At 39.2% G+C, this 21,671-nt stretch overlaps 1 pseudogene; it reads right to left on the bottom strand.

The window, feature by feature from the left end:
• Window positions 1-14,972: 14,972 nt before the first annotated feature.
• On the bottom strand, window positions 14,973-18,146 carry LOC119513250 (annotated as a pseudogene).
• Window positions 18,147-21,671: the final 3,525 nt, after the last annotated feature.

Below are 21,671 nucleotides of genomic sequence, written 5' to 3'. Positions count from 1 at the left end.
GGATAGATAAAATAAAACACCCAAAGTTAAGACTCATTGGTGTCCCAGAAGGGGAAGAGAAGGGTAAAGGTCTTGAAAGAGTATTCAAAGAAATTGTTGGGGAAAACTTCCCAAACCTTCTACACAATATATATACACAAAGTATAAATGCCCAGTGAACTCCAAATAGAATAAATCCAAATAAACCCACTCCAAGACATATTCTGATCAGACTGTCAAATACTGAAGAGAAGGAGCAAGTTCTGAAAGCAGCAAGAGAAAAGCAATTCACCACGTACAAAGGAAACAAAAGACTAAGTAGTGATTATTCAGCAGCCACCATGGAGGCGAGAAGGCAGTGGCATGACATATTTAAAGTTCTGAGAGAGAAAAATTTCCAACCAAGAATACTTCATCAAGCAAAACTCTCTTTCAAATTTGAGGGAGAGTTTTAAATTTTTCACAGACAAACAAATGCTGAGAGATTTTGCTAATAAAAGACCTGCCCTACTTCACATACTAAAGAGAGCCCTACCGACAGAGAAACAAAGAAAGGAGAGAGAGATATAGAGAAATTTAACAGACGTATATAGAACATTACATCCCAAATCATCAGGACACACATTCTTCTGTGGTGATCACAGATCTTTCTCCAGAATAGACCATATGCTGGGACATAAAACAAGCCTCAATAAATTTTTTTAAAAATTGAATTTATTCAAAGCACATTCTCTGACCACAATGGAATACAAATAGAAGTCAATAACCATCAGAGACTTAGAAAATTCACAAACAACTGAAGTGTAAAAATGAGGGGGAGATGAAAACATTCCCGGATAATCAAAAGCTGAGGGATTTCATCACCAGAAGATCAGTCCTATAAGAAATACTAAAGGGAATTGAGCAAGTGGAAAGGAAGGGACACTAAACAATTGACTGAAACCACATGAAGAAATAAAGATTTCCCGTCAAGATCACATGGTAAATATAAATACCAATACTACTGTATTTTTGATTTGTAAGTCCACTATTTACTTCCTACAGGATCTAAAATACATAAAGTATAATGAAAAATCAGTGGTTTTGGACTCAACGTAAAATTTGTAATTTTTGACAAGAACTACATAAATGCGGGGGAATGGAGAAGTATAGGAACATGGTTTACATGTCCTATTGAAGTTAAATTGGTATCAAAGAAAAACAAGATTGTTATAGATTTAAGATTTAAATTAAGCCCCATATCCAAGAATATGACCATAGAGATGAAAAGTAGAGTATGGGTTACAAGAAGTGGGGGAAGGGGCAACGGGGAGTTAAGAAATGAGTGTAGGGTTGCTGTTTGGGGTGAAGGGAAATTTCTAGTAATGGATCGTAGGAAGGTGATAGCATTGCAACATTCTAAATGTGATTAATCCCACTAATGGAATGCTAGGGAGGGGTTGGAATGGGAAGATTTAGGCTGTATATATGTTTCCACAATTGAAAAAAAAAAAGACAGTCTAAATAGATAATGACAATTAAATGCCAAGGATGATCCTGGATGGGATCTGAGGATGGAGGAGAGGAGGCTCAAAAGGACACACCTGGGGCATAAGAAAGGAAAAAAAGGAAATATAGAATGTAAGCTGTGTATCAATGTTGAATTTCTTGAACTTCTTAGCTGCGCTTAATGGGATTGCATAAAAGAATGTTCTTGTTCATGGGAAATGTATATGTGAATTATATTGTTTGTTCAAGGATGTGTGCAGCTTGCTCCCATATGTTCAGAAGACAGAGCAACAGAAGATGGATGATAGGGAGGGAGGGAAGGAGGGAGGGAAAGAAAGAAATGGTGTGACATGATGTTAAAGTTGATGGATCGGGGTATCAGGGGAGGGGGTTGGGGTATGCTGGAGTTCTGTGTATGGGTTTTGTATTGTTTTTGCAACTGTTCCTGTAAGTTTGAATTTATTTCAAAATAAAATTAAAAAAAAATAAAGCAAATAAAAAAACCGACCAAACAAAAAACAACTACATTTTGTCCAAGTAGTCTTTCAGTATTTGGGGACCATAAGAAAAGAATAAAAATATTTTGAATGAAATGGATGGTAGAACAAAAAGAAGTGTCTATAAAATTATGTTTTAAATTGATTAACTTCAAACTGCTGGTAAAATTGATCAATTTTTGCAATGACACACCTACATGTAGGTAATGTTTCTAGAATTCCCAAGTATTTGGAACACAGTCCAAGATGTGGATCTAATTGAGTAAATAGCTCCCATAAAGCACATGTACTTTTTGCCCCTCAAGAGGTTAAGGAGCCCTCACACAGCCATTCAGACAGACATATGTAAATTAAAGGGATCAAGTCTATGAAACCAGAGATGCTGGTAGGACAGAGAAATGAAGGCTGACAGTAGAGTCTGTTCAGATGATGCAGAAGAGGACAGTGCAACAGGCTGGAGCGGTTTAGCCCAGATAGTAACTCTGGAGGTCCTTAACCACAATGATAAAATATCTACCATTTATTGAATGCTTACTAGGGTCTACTGGGCACTACACTATGGAGTAAGTACAAACATTATCCCCAATTTACAGTTGAGAAAACGGAGACACAGAAAGATCAAGTAATTTTCCAAAGGTCACACAGGGCTCTCGCTGCCACTATTGGTTGTTAAGGAAGCACTGGAGAGGGGCTCCCCTCCTGTCCCCAGTGCATAGGCGGTGGCTTCTCTCTCCAGGATTTCCTTATTAACATCAGAGAGGTCAGGGTCAGCGTCCAGGAGGGCGATGGTGGCAGAGCCCTGCTTTGGAAGGGTCCCGGGTGCCCGCATCCCAGCAGGAGGACCACACGGCACTTCCAAAGACTGCAGAGGAGGTCAGCCAATTGCTAAAGAAATGCAAGACGCCCTCCCCGCGTGCCAGGGCTCTCCTATCAGCATGCCCCCTGCTCCAACCCGCTCTTGGGTCATCACATATTGTGCCGCCAATCGCCATGGACCGGACGCCTCAACTCAAGTGGTCGGGAAATGAAGAACGATAGCGGCAGGGCTGCAGCAAAGGAGGGGTCGCCGACCTGGCCGCATCGCCCCTTCCGAGGTGCCATAACGGTCCCCGTGGAGGGGTTGCACCCTCACCGGTAACGTCTCAGGAGGGAAATGGGGTGAAGAGAAAGCTGTAACCTGAACTCCCCAGCCTCAGTGCCATCTGCAGACACAGGGGGCAGGTGTGGAAGGCCTCCCAGCCGTCCTCTCACACCGGGCAAATGACCCGATCCCTGTTCCGGTGCCACTTTGTCCTCCTACCCTGCTAGTGGCCATGGACTCCACCTCCTGGCTGGAGTCCTTTCGGAGTAAATAGCCAAACAGCCTAGGCTTAGGAGCTCTGAAGGGGAATCTTGGGACTAAAGGTTTCCCACTCCCAGCCAGAAATTCTGCCAGGCAAGGTTGTGGGGTCCCAGGGAGTTCTCTGAACGGGACTTGCAAAACCCAGAATTTACAATAAGAAGTCGTGGCATTGCTTAAAAAAAAAAAAAAAAAAAAAAAAAAAAGCACGAAGCAGCGCAAAGCAGTGCACAACGTCGTCAGCACGATGGAGAGCCCTCCCAAATAGTTTCACCCAGTAGAGAAAGTCAGGCTGTTTGTTAATCAGGAGCAAATAGGATATATGTCTGGGATCTTGCAGCTGCGCTAACTAGACCAATCCTTCAGACCTTGCCAATTGTGTTGTAGGGAATTTTCTTTTTTTTTTTTTTTTTAATGTTTGGGAGAATTTTATTAATATGAAAAGAAATTTTAAAAAACAACTTTACAATAATACTTAGTAATAAATCTGTACAAGGATAAGAGAATATTCCCAATAACGGTTTCCACAGAAACATTTCCATGAAGTCAAAAACTCTCCTCCCAGGACAGGAAACTACTAAAACAATGCAGATGCCTTAGGTGGGTCCTTTATACAGGGGTTCCCAAAATTCCATTAGTTCCACACCAAGTACAGATTAATTTTATAGCTTCCTATTGCCATTATAGTTTAGTATTTTACTATCGCTGTTGACTAAGTTTCCTAAAAATGTAAATGACAAGCCCTTCCTATGCCAATTTGATAAGTTCCATTTTAAACACAACTTAAATTTGCAAAACAAAAATAGGCAGTGGCTGCATGTGCATCTCCAACATTATTGGGAGTCCCACAACTTGCGTACCCACCACAGGTGTAGGGAACCTTGTATGGATAGTCAGGTGCAGTAGGGATGAGTGACACCAGAGATGTATAAAAGTCCTACAACTGAGAGGAGTGGCAGGCCTCACAGGACCTGTCAGGAGCGTAGACTCAACCAAGCTGGTGGGGAGCCCAAGAAGAGTGTATGGATCAGGGGAATATGGCTTTTATAGTATTATAGGGTGGGGTTTCAACAGTTGAAAAGTCAGGTATATGGTTGGGAGTGTTTATTTGAATTTGGTGCCCCTGTGAAAACAAACAGAGCTCCGGTCCTTTGGGGACGGGAGTCTTGGGGTGCATTATCTGATAGGGACAGTTTGGGGGTTCACTATCAGGAAAGGAAATTAGTAGCTCATGAGTGCTTGCAAAAGAGACTTGGGATGAATGAGGCATGATTGGCCAAGCTTGGGCTCTTAGTTTAGTTTTTTCTTCCTACACAGATATAGAAATTGAGACTTAGAGAGGTTAAATTACTTGGCTGGAAGCCAGCTGCTAAGGGACTGAGCTGGGATTTACCATTGTTTCATGTTCTTAATAACCCCTGAACTCTACCCATGAGGAGACATAAGAATCCAAAAAGGGCCATTTGCATAAGTTGGGGCATGTAACACTCAGGGTTTGTGGAGAGGAGCAGAACCACTAAAAGTAATACGAAATAAGTAATTTAATATAGAAGCTAAACCTTATGAAATTGTGGGAAATAGTGAAGAATTCTATGGGACGTTGTTAATGATGCATTGGGTGTGGGCCTGGAATTGCCATTAGGTCTTCAGGGAAGAAAAGTTGGAGGTGAAGCTGGGGAGAACAAGGACAAACTGCCCGCCAATCTCGATGATTTGGATGACCTGAAAAGGAAGCTGGTGGCCAGACACACTGCTACAAATGCACTTGGCCCAGGACTTGAAGGAGGAGAGAGGGGAAGCTGGAGGAGCTGTCAGTGTGGCTGCTGTACCTCACCAACAAGGGGAGCCAGCAGTTAAGCAACATGTTGCAGCACCTGGTATCCCACACCAACCTCTAGAATGGAATCTGTGATCCTTCACTTCCAACCTCGGGTCTAAATTACTCTTGCAGCCAACGACAACCTGGAGGCAAACGGGGAAGGGAATTCTGGGGAAAAGTAATTTCCACTTAGCTAAGTCAAGACAGAATAAAGCCACCACAGGGAGTCACAGTGTAACCGAGAAATTAGGATTTAAGGACTGATAATGATTACTGAATCATTATATAGGTATTACTTTTTACTTTCTGGTATATTAGATTAGACAGAGGGAAATCCCTGAAACCTAACTGTAATCCAGCTGCCTTGATCTCTGATAATGATTTGTATAGCCTTTATCTTGTGCCCTTGTGAGTGTAAAAACCTCCTATCACCCTGGTCTGAGCCTGCTTCATTGGCACAGCCTCCTAACTGGTTTTCCTACTTCTCTCTTCCCCACCCTCTTGAGTCTATTCTCAACACAGTGCATATTATGCTGTTAAAATGTAAATGAAAACATTTCTTGTGTTTTGTTCAAGCCTTGTGATACTGCCCATTCACTCAGGGAAATACTAGTGCTGGCTCCGGCTCTCCTGTTACCTCATCTCCTTCCCTTCCCCCTGACTGGCCTCCCTGCTCTTCCCTAAACCTCCCAGGCACACTCTTGCCCCAGGGCCTTTGCACTGACCATTCCCTTTCCTGGAATGACGTTCCCCAAATATCCACTTGTCTGGCTACCCTGAAGCCTTCAAGGCTTTGCTCAATTCTCAGCTTCTCCATGGGCTCAGCAGATGATGTTTCTGTGTAGCACTGGCCCTGCCACCTTCCACAGCCCTCCCACAGCCCTCCCACAGCCCTCCCACCCTCCTTGGCTACCTCTGCATTTTCTTTTCTCCCTGCATTTATTGCCTTCTAATATACAAGCAATGCGTTCATTTCATGTGCTTGAATGTAATCTCTATCAGACAGAGATCTGTGTGTGCTTTTCATTTAGTTTTTTGTTTTATGATATAAACTAAGCATCTAGAACAGCAATTCAGACATAATAAATGAAAGTACATATTTAAAAAAAAACAAAACCTTGTGACTAATGTTCACTTGTACCCATTTATACAGTTTTTCAACTTTAAAGTCTTATGATCACTAAAGACAGACCCTAATGTTTATTAATGAAGGGTCTTGGGTCAGCCCAGAACTAACCCACCCAAGTCCAAAGTTATCTTGATAACCGAGGCTGGAGCTAACCAAAACGGGCCCACCTGACATGTGCAGTAGCTTAGACTTTAACCTACAAGTCACCTATACTTCATTATAATACTAAAAATCATGCCCATCATTGTATTAAGACCGTCCTTTTCTTACATACATTCTGTGACTAAGCATGCAGTCAATCTGTGCATGCTCAATAATTAGATCACCTCTAATTACATAATCTGGGGGCACTGTGCTCATTACCCTAAAACCTGCCCATCTTTTGATGCTATAAAATATCAGAATTACTGCAGTTCAGGAAGACAGATTTTGGACCTATAGGCATTCTGTTTTCCTGCTTCGTGCCTATCAATAAACTCTCTCTTTGAAACCCTGGTGTCTCAGGAATTGGTCATTTGAGTGAATTGAGCAAAAGAACCTACCGCCTTGGTCCGGTATTGATGGGAGGCTTGATGCTAGCTATAGTCCAAAGGTAGAGAAAGAGCTAGTGAGGGAGAGTCAAGAGGGATGGACAACTGAGGTGAAAAATAAAGCACCTGAGGAGCCAAGGAAGCCTGGAACAGGACTGTGCACTCACAGAACTGTAAGATTAGAGAGAGGTAAGACTGAAGAAACAGGAGTTGAGCCTGAAGGTTCTTGTGGATCAAAAAAAGTTGGAATTTTGTTCTGATTGTAAGTAGGGAAGTATTGCAATTATATTTTTTATTTTTATTTTTTTAATTGCTTTTGTTTGAAGTGATAAACACAGGACATATTTGAAAACAAAACAAAAAATACCTATGGATTTGGCTTTTATAGAAAGACCATTTTGGCAGAGTCACATAGAATTACCTGGAACTTGGCAGTAAAGCAAAAGGATGACTATGTGTCCTTTCAAAGTCATACTAGAATCGCTTCTTGGCCTTTTGGCTAAGATTGGGTGTAGTATCCAAGTCAATCCTTGCCTAATAGACCCATCCAAAGGTTATTTAATTCTCTAGGTCCTAAGACCTAGAATTTCCTATGTTGTCTTTCTACTTACTAGTGTTTAGGGCCCAGGCTCTGGCATGTGACATGTTCATTTTTTACCTTTTCTTTGCAAATGATCTCTTGTCCAGTAAAAAACATAACCCCAAAGGTTAAAGTTATTGAATCTATAAGTTTGCAACCTTATTTCAGCATTGTTTTGCATTGACTATACATAGTCTCTCGAATTACTCTTTGAACCATATTAACCATTCTGCTTGTTTCTTCATTAATGAGTTAAATAAATTTTTGACACATGCTCCCTATATAGTTCTATGAAAGTCCTGTTTTTAACCTTAAAAATTATGCTTTGACGGTGGCAGTGTTGAGGAAGGATTGGAAGTGATGAGCACCAAGGGTGGGGAGTCATAAAAAGGTTATTTCAGGAATCCTGGTGAGGCATTATGAGGGCTTGAGCTAAGGCTCCAGCAGGAGAAAAGGAGAGAAGGAGGTTGGTACAGGAAACACTGAGGCAGAACAAGCTACAGGTAGTGGTAACAGATTAGAAATACGTGGGAGGAATTTGATAGGGTGGGTGCAGAGGTGGAAGGAGTTTAGGACCACTGCAAAGCTTCTGGCTCAGTAAACTACCTTCTGCAAGCCCAGCTCTTCCTTGGTTTATGCCCTGCTCATTGTTAGCATTTGAGAAACTGGGTAATGTAGATAATTTACCCAGTTCTATGACTGGGGCAAAAGCTGTTGCTAAATGTTTCTATAGCTTCTAATCTGAAAAGCATTCAGAATTACAGTCCGAGAGAAAAGCACTCAGGTTCTTTTCTAATACCCCCCATTCCCAAAACACACACACACATAAACACACACACACACACACACACACACAAAACAATAAAATAGCAGTAAGGGTTGCAGAGAATACAGCAGCAACAACAACAACAACAACAAAACAACAACAAAAATGCCCTAGAGTGAACCTTCTCTTGCTAATCATAAATATACAGATTATCAGCACACCAGGTGACTTATACCTAGCCCAGTTCCTCTGCTGGCTTTTCTTCTTCTTCTTTTTTTAATCTGTACATGTCATCCAGCACATTCTTTTTTTAAATGCAATTTTGTGATATAATCACATAACATACAATCAGTCATTCCAAGTATACAAATGGTTGTTCACGGTATCATTATATAGCTGTGCATTCATCACCACAATCTTTGAACATTTTCATTACTCCAAAAAATAAAACAAAGATTAAAACAAAAAATCATCCAAAACATCCCATTTCCCTCCCCCCAATTGTTCATTTATTTTTTTTAATACAGTTTGATTGAGATACATTCATACACCCTACAGTCATCCACAGTGTATAATTATTCACAGCACCATCATACATTTGTGTGTCCATCACCAGAATGAATTTTTGAACCTCCTTACTCCAAAATAAAAATAAAAGCAAAAAAGAACACCTAAATCTTTCCATCCCCTCCATCCCACCCTATTCTTCATCTAGTTTTTGTCCCCATTTTTCCACTCATCTGCCCATATGCTGGATAAAGGGAGTGTGAGCCACAAAGTTTTTCACAGTCACACAGTCACACTATGGCTACATAGTTACACAATTGTCTCCAAGAATCAAGGTCACTGAGTTGCAGTTTGACAGCTTCAGGTGTTTTCCTCTAGCCATTCCAACACACTAAAGACTAAAGTGATATCTATATAGCACATAAGAATACCCTCCAAAGTGACCTCTTCACTCCTTTTGAAATCTCTCTGAAACTTTATTTTGTTTCATCTCTCTTCCCCCTTTTGGTTAAGAAGATCCCCTCAGTACCACAGTGCTGGGTCCAAGCTCATCCCCAGGAGTCATTTCCTGCATTGCCAGGGGGATTCACACCCCTGGGAGTCATGTCCCGTGTAGCGGGGAGGGTAGTGAGTTCACCTGTCAAGTTGGCCTAGCCAGAGAGAGGGGGCCACATCTGAGCAACAAAGAGGGTCTCTGGGAGGCACTCCTAGGCACAATTACAAGTAGGCTTAGCCTCTCCCTTGTGGCAACTAGCCTCACAGGGGAAAGCCCCCTGATTGAGGGCTCAGCCCACTAAACTGGCCTTCTGCTGGCTTTTTAATGGCTGATGGCCACTTCCTCCAGAGATCCTGCCAGAGATAGCTCAGCAAAAGCAAGTTCTTTTAATTCTGGAATAAGTAAAACATATTTGGAAAAGAAATCTGCAAGTGAAGAAATCACATCATGAATTTCAAAGTCAAGGAAAAGGATTGTAAATTAGACTGAATTCTTTGGGGATCAGCAGTCATCTTACTTATTTTGGTACCCAGCCCTAGTAACCAGTTTGGCTATTATTCACCCTGCAGGATTACCCAGGATTCTGGCCTCTTCCACTCTTGTATTTGTTTCCAAAGCTTCATCCATCACAGCCTTCAGCTCTAGTTGCTGCTGAGCTGTATACAGTCCTGCTTTTGACAGTAGGATAGATGCCTGCTAGGATGAAGACCCAACTAAGGAGTCAGTGGTGGTTTTTTTTTAACTTTTTATTTTGTAATTTTAGATTTACAGAAAAGTTGTAAAGATAGGACAGACAGTTCCCATATACTTTTCACCCAGCTTCTTCAGATGTTGACCCTTGCATAACCATGGTATGCTTGCCAAAGTGAAGAAATTAACACAGGTCCAATCCTATTGATCAAATATAGGCTATTAGGCCCTTTTATGGGTCCAGGAACCCATCCAATATAACACATTGCCTTTAGAGGGGTCAGTGTTTTTAATTATACCTACCTCCCTGGGTATAAGAACTATGTAAACTGTGAAGAATTATGTAAATATTACCAGCTGTTCTTTATTTGTTGTTGTTCTGGTTAATGACTTAATTAACTGATGCTTTCCTCACTGCATTGCAAGATGTTCAAGTAGATTCAAATTTCATTATTAAAATGAGTACTTATTAAAAGTACTTTAAAAGACTGTGCTGTGTACATTTGCATTTAATCTTCACAACAATTATATCACTTATTTAATCAATGATGCTCAGAGAAGTTAATTAACATGCTCAAGAATAATACCTTTGGACCTTTTTAGGCCCTCTTGAGATTGGGTTAGACACCTTTTCATGTGCTGTCCCAGCACAGAAATTACTACACAGTCCTCCCCAGTAGACTAGAAGCTACAGGGACTGGGAACTTCATTTTGTTCTCTGCTATCTCCCTCCTATCCAGCAAATAGAATCAGGCACATAGAAACTCCAAAAAAGTTTCGAAGGATGGATAGATGAATGAATAAATGAAGGCTAATCCTCTATCTATTCATGTTTTCCTTATAACTCACTCCATGTTGTCTGTCTTCTCCTACTAGAAAGTGAGATCCATGGGAACACAGCTGGTTATGTTTTCCTCCTTGCTGAATTCCCAGTGCCTAAAACAGTGTTCAGAGCTCATATATAGCAGGTGTCAATAATACCCATTGAATGAATATGTGGAAAGGCAGACTTCCTCCTTTGGCCAACATCACCCTATCTTTATCTGACATCACTGTATTTCTGTCTGATGCTAATCTCAATAAGAAAATGCTTGTGAACAACCGTAACACTGTGATGTGGCCGAGTGCTGAATGCCCTGGCTTCCTGCATTAAATGTGCACTTGCAGCTGACTGATAAGCAGAAGGGTAAGCACAGGCTGTTGCCAGGAGCACTGACTCCAGGAAGACTTGCCACACTCCACAGCCTGGTTAGAGCACCAGAACATTCATGGCTGTCGAGTCCTATGTCATGTTCACCTCCCTTTCAGAGTGCAACTCTTGAAAATGCAAAGAAAAAAAAAAATCTGCTTATGGTACTCGTTAGCTTTATTTTCTTAGCAAACAAATTGTTTTGGTCAAAACTCTTCTATATCAATTCTACTCATTTTCCCCCTGTAAATTCTCAGTATGTGCTACTTTAAATGATTTTAGTAATAAGGGAACAATCACATTAAGGAAAACTGGAGCATAGAAAAAAAGTCACCTTCCCAGCACAATTATGGGTAGAAATTTTGCATCTATTTCCTGCATCATTTTTTGCCTGAGAGTAGAATATATATATATATATATATATATATATATATATATATATATATATATATGATCTATTTAGTTTATGTTCTGCTTTTGTGGTAGTTCGGATGTTTTACAGAACCTAGAACAGATCACATCCTTAGATTTAATCCATTCCTGTAGGTGTCGTATTGTAGGTGGGACCTTTCAATTAGGTTATTTCAGTTGAAGAGTGCCCCAGGGTGGTCCTTTACTGGAGTCCTTTATAAGAGGAGAAAAGCCACAGAGAAGCTAAGAGAGGAAATTAAGACAAGCTCACAGAAAAAGCCACAGAGAAGCTGAGAGGAAGCCACTGAAGTCAGAAGCTATAAGCCAGCAGGAGAAAAGGACCAGCAGACATTGCCACGGGCCATGCTAGCTGACAGAAGCACCCAAGCTTGCTGGTGGCTAGTCTTCAGGGAAGATATTGTCCTGTGGATGACTTAATTTGGACATTCTTCACAGCCTTGGAAATGTAAGCTTGTAAATTAATAAATTCCCATTGTAAAAGCCAACCCATTTCTGGTATATTGCATTTCATCAGCTTTAGCAAACTGAAACAGTTTTTTTCATTTAACATTACCCCATACTTACGACATAGGATCTTTTCATTCTACGAGACTTCACAACCATTTATTTAAACATATTGCCACAATTTAAGGATTTTCAAATATATTGTTCATTTTGCTGTCAGATATGCCAGCAAAAGGCTTCTAAAGCATTCAAAAGATAAAATCTCAAGGCACTTAATATCCTCAAGACACTGTTAAATGTCAGGATTTAAAAATAAAGCTTTGAGTGGCTTCAAGAAGAAATGATGTTGTGAGGTATGCAACTATGTAAATGGACCTTGAGGACAGTATATTGTGTGAAATAAGCCAGAAATGAAAAGACAGACATCATAATGCCTCACTAATATGGATTAACTATCATGGGCAAACTCTGAGAATTGAATCTGAGAGCACAGGTTATCAGGGGAAGGCTTATTGTAATGGATTCTAGATTGTAAGCTCTTACAGCAGTTACCTCTGTTCCTGAGTTGTAATGGTTATTTCTAGATTCTGAGATGCTGAGCTCTTGTATATAACCTGGTTGGTCCCTGGAACTTCGGGTATGACACCTGAGACTCAAAGCTAGAGTTCGGTAGCTATGAATGTCAACATTACAACATACAGCAAATGTTAAAGAAGCTGAAAAAGGGATCAGCCTTCAATTAGAGATATGAATGAAGTGGCCTTGGCTAGGACTAAGGTAAATCAGACTAAAGGGTAGAGGATGATATTGACTGTATTTTAAAACTTCAAATTCTGTGTGACACCAAATGTAGAGATGCTTATTTGGTGGAAAATCTTTATTTTCTGTAGCACACTGTAAAATTTAACATGTATGGTCAGTTTATTAAAACACCATAATTAAATGGAAACTTAAATAGGGAGAGAGATCTGATTTGTTTGTACAGGTTAGTGTGAAGCCCCAATATATCCCAGAGTAATTTGGGCAGAGGATAAAGAAATATTTGAAAAGCCCCCTTGAGAGACTGGGGAAAAATATGGAAATATTAAATTTACCTACTAGGAGAATTCCTTATATTCTCACAAACATTGGGGACTACCAATTTAGCAGGGTTCCCTCAATCTTGGGGCTTGCCCTTACCTGTTACTGCAAAGGAGTGGCTAAGCCTACTTATAATCATGTCTAAGAGTCACCCCCAGAGAACCTCTTTTGTTGCTCAGGTGTGGCCTCTCTCTCCAAGCCAACTTGGTAGATGGACTTGCTGCCCTCTCTGCTACATGGGACATGATTCCTGGGGATGAGCCTGGACCCAGCATCATGGGATTGAGAAAGACTTCTTGAGCAAAAGAGAGAAGAGAAATGAAACAAAGTAAAGTTTCAGGGGCTGAGAGATTTCAAATGGAGTCAAGAGGTCATTCTGGAGGTTATTCTCATGCATTTTATAGATAACCCTTTTAGTTTTCAGTGTATTAGAATAGTTAGAAGGAAATACCTGAAACTGTTGAACTACAACCCAGTAGCCTTGTTTCATGAAGATGAGTGTGTAAGTATATAGCTTATACAGCATGACTATGTGATTGTAGAAAACCCTGGTGCTGACAATCCCTTTATCCAGTGTATGAACAGATGAGTAGAAAAATGGGGACAAAAAAGTAAATGAATGATGGGGGGATGGAGGAGATGGGTTGTTTTGGGTGTTCTTTTTTACTTTTATTTTTATTCTTATTTTTACTACTTATTTATTTATTTATTTTTGGAGTAATGAAAATATTCAAAAATTAAATGTGGTGATGAATGCACAACTATATGATGATACTGTGAACAACTGATGGTACACTTTGGATGACTGTATGGTATGTTGACTGTATCTCAATAAAATTGTAAGAAAAGAACAAAGCTTCATGAAAGATACACAGATGACAAATAAGCACATGAAAAGATCATCAGTTATCAGAGAGGTGTAAATTAAAACCACATGCTACACACCTACTAGAATGATAAAGTTAAAAAGAGTGATAATACCGAGTGCTGATGAGATTTAAAACTAGAATTCTCACACATTGCTAGTGGGATTACAAAACAGTATAGTCATTTAGAAAAAATATGGTATTGTCTTATTAAGTTAAACATACACTTGCCATATGATCCAGCAACCCCACTCAGGCTTTTACTCAAGAGACCTGAAAGCATATGTCTACATGAAGACTTCCGAGTGACTGTTTAGAGCAGCTTTATTCATAATAGCACCGAAGTGGAAACTCCCAAATGTCCATCAGCTAGTGAATGGATACACAAGTCATGTTACATCCATACAATGGAATACTACTCCAATAAAAAGGAAACAATTACTGAGAAACCCAACAGCACAGATAAATCATAAAACATTATACTACGTGAAAGCCCAACCCAAAAGGCTACATACTCTGTGATTCCATTTATTTCATCTTGGAAAAGGCAAAACTATACGGGACAGAAATCAGATCAGTGGCTGCCAGAAGCTGTAGGTGATGGAAGGAGAATTATGCAAAGGTGCAAGAGGGAACTATTTTGGCTATTCTAAGTATTCTATATTTGGTGGCAATTTTTTTTTTGAAATTTTGAAATAACTTCAAACTTACAGGAAAGTTGTAATAATATTATAAAAACTATAACTTTCTCTTCTAACAGTATTTCCAGGCACACTTCCTGAGAACAAAGAAATTCACCATGTAATGGAGTAGTTTTTTGACTGTATACCTTTGTCAAAGCTCATCAAACTTAAAAATTGGAATTATACTGTGTGTAACTTATACTTCAATACATCTGACTTCAAATAAAAGCTACGTCCTTCCCTCATTCTTTTCAAACTCCCTCTCCTCAAAGGATGTGATGTATTTATTTTGGACAGGTGTAAAGCAGTGAAAAAAATTTCCATCAATGAATACCTGGTATGATTGTCATACTCTGTATTATGTTCACACTCTGTATTATGCAGCACTAGTAGAACATGGGTCAGTAGAATTTGTTCAGATATCTGTGGTCAAAAACTCCTCTTTTTTACCCAAAGATTCAGACTGGAATCTCCTCCTCTTTGGGGTCTCCTTCTCTACCTATCTGCTCCTGGGATTCTGCTGCTTTAGCATCTTTCAGCTTCTCAACAACATCTACATCGGTCTCTTCCTCTTTACTTTCCATTTCCTTCTTCTCTTCCGTTTTTTTTTTTTTTCTTTTGCCGTAAGTCAGTAATTGATGCCCATGCCAATGAAGAGATAGATACCTGCAACAACAAGGATTATGCCACATGCCCAGTATGTGTATTTGTAGTTTCCATATATGTCATTGAGATGACCTAAAGTCAATCCAAAAAAAGTAGAAAAGAGAGGAAGGGAGGAAAAGAAGGAAGGAGGGAGTGAGGGAGAGAGGATGGAGGGAAGGAGAAAGAAAGAAAGAAAACTTGTTATGTAGGTTCAGGAAGACAGGTACCTTTTCCCAAATAAAGCCTAAAGAATGGCTCAGAAAGAGAATTTAATTCCTAATTCCAGTCTCCTAAGAGCTCATCACACAGTCTTTACGGAAGCTCCCAAATGACTAATTAGCCTAAAACTGAAGTGTTAAAAAGGGTCTCACCTTGATTTACAATGTTAGACAGCTTTAGGAAGAGTCCATATATTTTAGTTGTAGAAACTTAACAATAATTGAATGTTGCAGCATATTAGAATTAGAAAAGACCTAGCAATCATCTGGTTCAATTCTCTCATTTCATAAAGGAAAGGACTGATGCCCAAGAGAGGTTTAGGAAGATGGCCCAAGATTGCACAGCAAGTTGTAAGATTATTGGTCTTCCCCAACATCAATGTTTCCCAAAGAATGTTCCTATGAACAGATGTCCCATGCTAAAAAATAAACTCCTAGTCTAAGTTCTGTTATTACCATCATTCCTATGTTACAGTTGAGGACACTGAGGCACAGATCTAGTGAGTGATTCAACCCAGGAAGTCTGACTCTTGAGCCTGCACACTTAATCATAACGCTATAGGACACCTCTCTAACATATTTCAAAAGTCAAATAAGTTTGGGCAACTGCATATCATACTCTTTTCTCTTGAAGAATGCACATTAACATAGTAAAGGCCCCTGAGAAGTCTTGTAGTAAAGAAATGCATACAATTAAGCCTTTCCTAAACATATTTGGAGATGTTTGGCCTTCCACTGGATGTTACTCATGCTTTGGAGATTATGCATTATAAAGCAAGAACAGATACATAAAAGAAGTACCACTACTGATTTTCAACACTTCCCCACCTTTCCTCCTCTGCATACCCAATGAGTTTCCAAGTCCCACCAATTTTCACCATGTAAATCTCTCTAATCTGCCCGATTCTTTCCACCAAAACTACTGTCTGTATCCAAGCTACTTTCCCTTACTTGGGCTGCTCTAATATCCTCCTGACTGGCCTACCATCAATCAGTTTTCTACTCTGCAGGCAAGATGATCTTTGCATATGCACATCTGATACCCCAGCTTATTAGAACTCTCCAGTTGCTTCCCATTGCTCGAGGGTGACCATCAAATTCTCTAATGTGCCTGCCTGGCCTGCCCCACCTGCCCCTCCAGCCTCACTTCCTAACACTTGCCTTCTGTTCTCTCTGCTCTGAAACCCTGCCCTTCTTCCATTCCCTCTCACACACCCTGCCTCCTCCCCCCACAGCTCCTATGCACTTGCTCCTCTCTCTGCCTGGATCCTCTTCCCATCCCTTTTCACCTACTCAGCTCCTAGCCTCCTTTAATTCTTAGCTTAGTTGACACAGCCCTGTTTTCTGCTTTCAAAATACCCTTTGTAGCACTTATCACCATCACAGTTTTGTACTGACTGTGCCCTTATTAACATCTCTTTTCTCCACTGAACTGCAAGGCAGGGATGTTATCTTCTCTTTGTTCCCAAGTAAATCCTCAGGGCCTGGCACCAACAGTGCCTGACATGTGATAGGGATCCTTAAATATTGTTGAATTGATAGTGCATGCATGAAACCACAGGGATTCATCTTTGAATTGTCCATATTAAGTCCTTTACAGGTATAGAGTGGTATTTTCCAAAGTATATTTCTTAGGATACTATTCATGTGAGATGCTAAACTTGCTTTGACAAAGGTTAAAGTTTTGGAGGAAAGAAACAGGCAGATTAGAGAGATTCATTGGGTATGCAGAGGAAGAAAGGAGGGGAAGTGTTGAAAATCACTAGTGGAACTTCTTTTATGTATCTGTTCGTTCTTTATAATGCATAACCTCCAAAGCATGAGTAACATCCAGAGGAAGGCCAAATTACTTTAGAAGCCTCTATTTCTTCACTTTTAATATGGGCACAATAATACCCCTACCTTATAGACTTGTGAGATAAGACAGAATATATAAAATGTTTAGGATAGTCTGTGGTACATACTGTTAGCCTTTACAGGATAGCTATTTTATTTTTTCAAATATTACTACTATGATAAATTCTATTATTAAAATGAAATCACCACCAGTACTTCAAATATGGAGTTGTGTATAACACATTTTTTCTACAATAAACATGTTAGTTTTATTAAGAGAAAGAAAAAAGAAACCCATGGTGGTTTGTAATTATTTTTGACTCCCCTTTCAGCTTGATGGTTCAATTTAATTCAGTTCTGTAAGTATTTGAGCAATACTCATTGTGCAAAAATGAGGGTAGAGAAAGGAGGAAGACTTGCTTTCTGCTATCAAGCATCTCACCAATCTCTGTTTTCCATCACCTCCCCAATCTTTATACCCTTCATACTGTAACAGAACCACAGAGATAAGGAAACATTCTATACCTAAAAGCAGTGGCCCCAGGAGGACAGGACAGCATTCCACAATGGTCACCAATCCCATGGCACTGGAGAACCTCTGGGGTCCAATGAGGTCCATCAGTGTTTCAAACAATACTGAGCCAAGCCACCCAAATGAAAATCCAAGGAATCCCACATAGACACAGCACCCAGCATAGCTGGTGGCTAAAGGGAGTAGCATATGACACATTGTCCATTTGCAATAACAGAAGCAGCAAAGTAACACTGAACTCAAGGTCTTATCCACTTTTTATTGGCTACAAGTCTCATGGAAGGTCTGGCTATCATGTCAACAAAAGACATAATAGAAAGAAGGAAGGCAGACTTCTCACCAGGGAAATGGTGACTCTTGGCATAATTACTAAGAAAGACTAAAGGTGTAACCAGTCCAATTTTATATTAATTGAAGTACTTAAGGGAAAGGGTATCATGTTGGCAACTCACATTCAAATCATTCAAATATGTATGTATACAGAGAAAGAAAATGAAAGGTAAAAAGCAAATGTAGTAAAATGTTAACATGTGGGGAATCTGGGTGAAGGGTATATGGGAATTCTTTGTACTGGTCTTGAAATTTTTCTGTATGTCTGAAATTACATCAAAATTAAAAATTAAAAAAAGGTTTATACTATGTGCCAGTTTGGATGTACTATATCCCCCAAAACGCCATGTTCTTTGATACAATCAAAGACGTATTAGTGTTGATTAGGTTGGAATCCTATAATTGAGTGTTTCCATGGAGATATGACTCAGTCAACTGTGAGTGAAACATTTGATTGGATTATTTCCATGGAGATGTGGGCCCTGCCAATTCAAGGTGGGTCTTGATTAGATCACTGGAGTCCTATAAAGGAGTTCACAGACAGAAGGAGCTCAGAGAAGCTGAGAGTGACATTTTGGAGAGCAGCTATAGCCAAGAGAGACATTTTGGAGACAGCTGTTGAAAGCAGACTCTTGCTGACACTTCGCTCCAGAGAAGTTAAGAGAGGACAAAACACCCCAAGAGCAACATTTTGAAGAATGCACAAGAGCTGAGAGAGGAATTGAAAAACAACCCAGAATCAGCAGATGCCAGCTACATGCCTTCCCAGCTAACAGAGGTTTTCCAGACACCATTGGCCTTCCTTTGGTGAAGGTATACTTGTGTTGATACCTTAATTTGGACATTTCATGGCCTTCAGACTGTAAATTTGTAACCAAATAAACCCCTTTTATCAAAGCCAATCCATTTCTGGTATTTTGCATAATGACAGCATTAGCAATCCGGAACATACAGTCTCATGTTTTATCCTCTAGCTTTCCTTCTAGTGACATACATGATCCTAGCCTTCCCCTTTCAACCATACTCATGTGGCATTGCTTAGCTACTCTTACCATCATACAGTATTTTGTGCTACCATCATACAGCATTTTGCTTTCCATTTCAGAACATTTACTTCAGCCTTATTAAATATTTTTTATAAACTGAGCATCAGCTGACCATTCTTTACACTCTTTCTACCTTTTGGTAATCTGTATTCTAGATTTTAACTCCCATTATATTTAGTTTATATTACTGAGACCATACAATATTTGTCCTTTTGGATCTGGCTTATTTCGCTCAACATAATGTCCTCAAAGTTCATCCATGTTGTCGCAGGCATCAGGATGTCATTCCTCCTTACAGTTGCATAATATTCCATCATATGTATATACCACAATTTGTTTATCCATGCATCTGATGATGGACACTTAGACTGCTTCCATCTATTGGGAATCATGAATAATGCCATTCATGAATAAGTCTTTTGAAGCACAAAAGTGCTTCACAATTTTGAGGAGATCACATTTATCAATTTCTTGTTTCACTGCTTGTGCTTTAGGTGTAAGATCTAAGAAACTACCTCGTACCACAAGATCTTGAGGATGCTTCTCTACATTTTCTTCAAGGAGTTTTATGGCCTTATCACTAATATTTAGGACTTTGATCCATTTTGAGTTAATTTTTGTATAAGGCATGAGATATGGGTCCACTTTAATTCCTTTGGATATGGATATCCAGTTCTCCCAGCACCATTTTTGAAGAGACTGTTCTGTCTCAGTTGAGTGGACTTGGTCACCTTCTCAAAATCAATTGACCATAGATATGAGGGTCTATTTCTGACCTCTCAGTTCAATTCCATTGGTCAGTATATCTATCCTTATGCCAATACCATGCTGTTTTGACCACTGTAGCTTTGTAATATGCATCAAAGTCAGAAAGTGAGAGTCCTCCAGCTTCTTTTTTTTTCTTGAGATGTTTTTGGCTATTCAGGGCACATTGCCCTTCCAAATAAAATTAATGATTGGCTTTTCCACTTCCACAAAGTAAGCTCTTGTGATTTTTATTGGTATTGCATTGAATCTGTAAATCAATTTGGATAGAATTTACATCTTAACTATATTTAGTCTTCCAATCCATGAACACATTATGTCCTTCCATCTATTTAGGCCTTCCTTGATTTCTTTTAGAAATGTTTTGTAGTTTTCTGTGTATAGGTCCTTTACATCCTTGGTTAAGTTTATTCAAGGTATTTGCTTCTTTTAGTTACTATTGTAAATGGAATTTTTTTCTTTATTTCCTCCTGAGCTTGCTCCTCACTAATGTATAGAAACACTACTGATTTTTGCATCTGATCTTGTAGCTTGCCACTTTGCTGAATTTTTTTATTAGCTTTAGCAGCTTTGCTGTAGGTTTTTCAGGACTTTCTATATATAGGATCATGTATGTAAAGAGTGAAAGTTCTTCTACCATTCTAAATGGGAGGTCTTTTATTTCTTTTTCTTGCCTAATTGCTATGGCTAGAACTTCCAGCATAATGTTAAATAACAATGGTGAGAGAGGGCATGCTTGTCTTGTTCCAGATCTTAGAGGGAAAGCTTTCAGTCTTCCACCATTGAGTATGTGAGTTGTGGGGTTTTCATATATGCCCTTTATCATGTTGAGGATGTTTCCATTGATTCCTATCTTTCTAGGTATTTTTTATCAAAAAAGAACGCTGAATTTTGTCAAATGACTTTTCCATGTCAATCAAGATAATCATGTGCTTTTTCTCCTTTGATTTATTAATGTGGTTATTATATTAATTGATTTTCTTGTGTTGAACCATGCTTGCACACCTGCAATAAAACCCACTTGATCATGGTGTATAATTATTTATTTGTTACGTTGGACTCTATTTGCAAGTATTTTGTTGAGGATTTTTGCAAGTATATTCATTAGAGAACTTGGTATGTAGTTTTCTTTTCTTGTATTATCTTTGTTTGGCTTGGTGTTAGAGTGATATTGGCTTTATAATATGACTTAGGTAGCTTTCCCTCTTCTTCAACTTTTTTTGGAAGAGTTTGAGCAGGATTGATATTAATTCTTGGAATGCTTGTTAGAATTCACCTGTGAAGCCATTTGGTCCTGGGCTTTTATTTGTTGGGAGTTGTTTCTGATAACAAATTCAATCTCTTTATTTGTGATTGGTTTGTTGAGGTCTTCTATTTCTTCTACAGTCAGTGTAGGTTATTCATGTGTTACTAGAAAGTTGTCCATTTCATCTAAGTTGCCTAGTTTGTTGGCATACAGTTGCTCATTGTATCCTCTTATAATCTCTTTTATTTCTGTGGGGTCAGTAGTAATGTCTCTCTGTAATTTCTGATTTTATTTATTTGCATCTTCTCTTTTTTCTTTGTTAGTCTAGCTAAGGGTTTGTCAATTTTATTGATTTTCTCAAAGAACCAACTTCTTGTTTTGCTGATTCTCTCTATTGTTTTCTTATTCTCAATTTCATTTATATCTGTTTTATTGTTATTTCTCTCCTGTTTGCTTTGGGGTTAGTTTGCTGTTCTTTTTCTAGTTCCTTCAGCTGTGCCATTAGGGATACTATTTTAGCTCTTTCTTTTTTTAATATA

Source organism: Choloepus didactylus, chromosome 2, assembly GCF_015220235.1.
Source record: "Choloepus didactylus isolate mChoDid1 chromosome 2, mChoDid1.pri, whole genome shotgun sequence".
NCBI lineage: Eukaryota > Metazoa > Chordata > Mammalia > Pilosa > Megalonychidae > Choloepus > Choloepus didactylus.
This window is presented reverse-complemented; position numbering and strand designations above follow the sequence as displayed.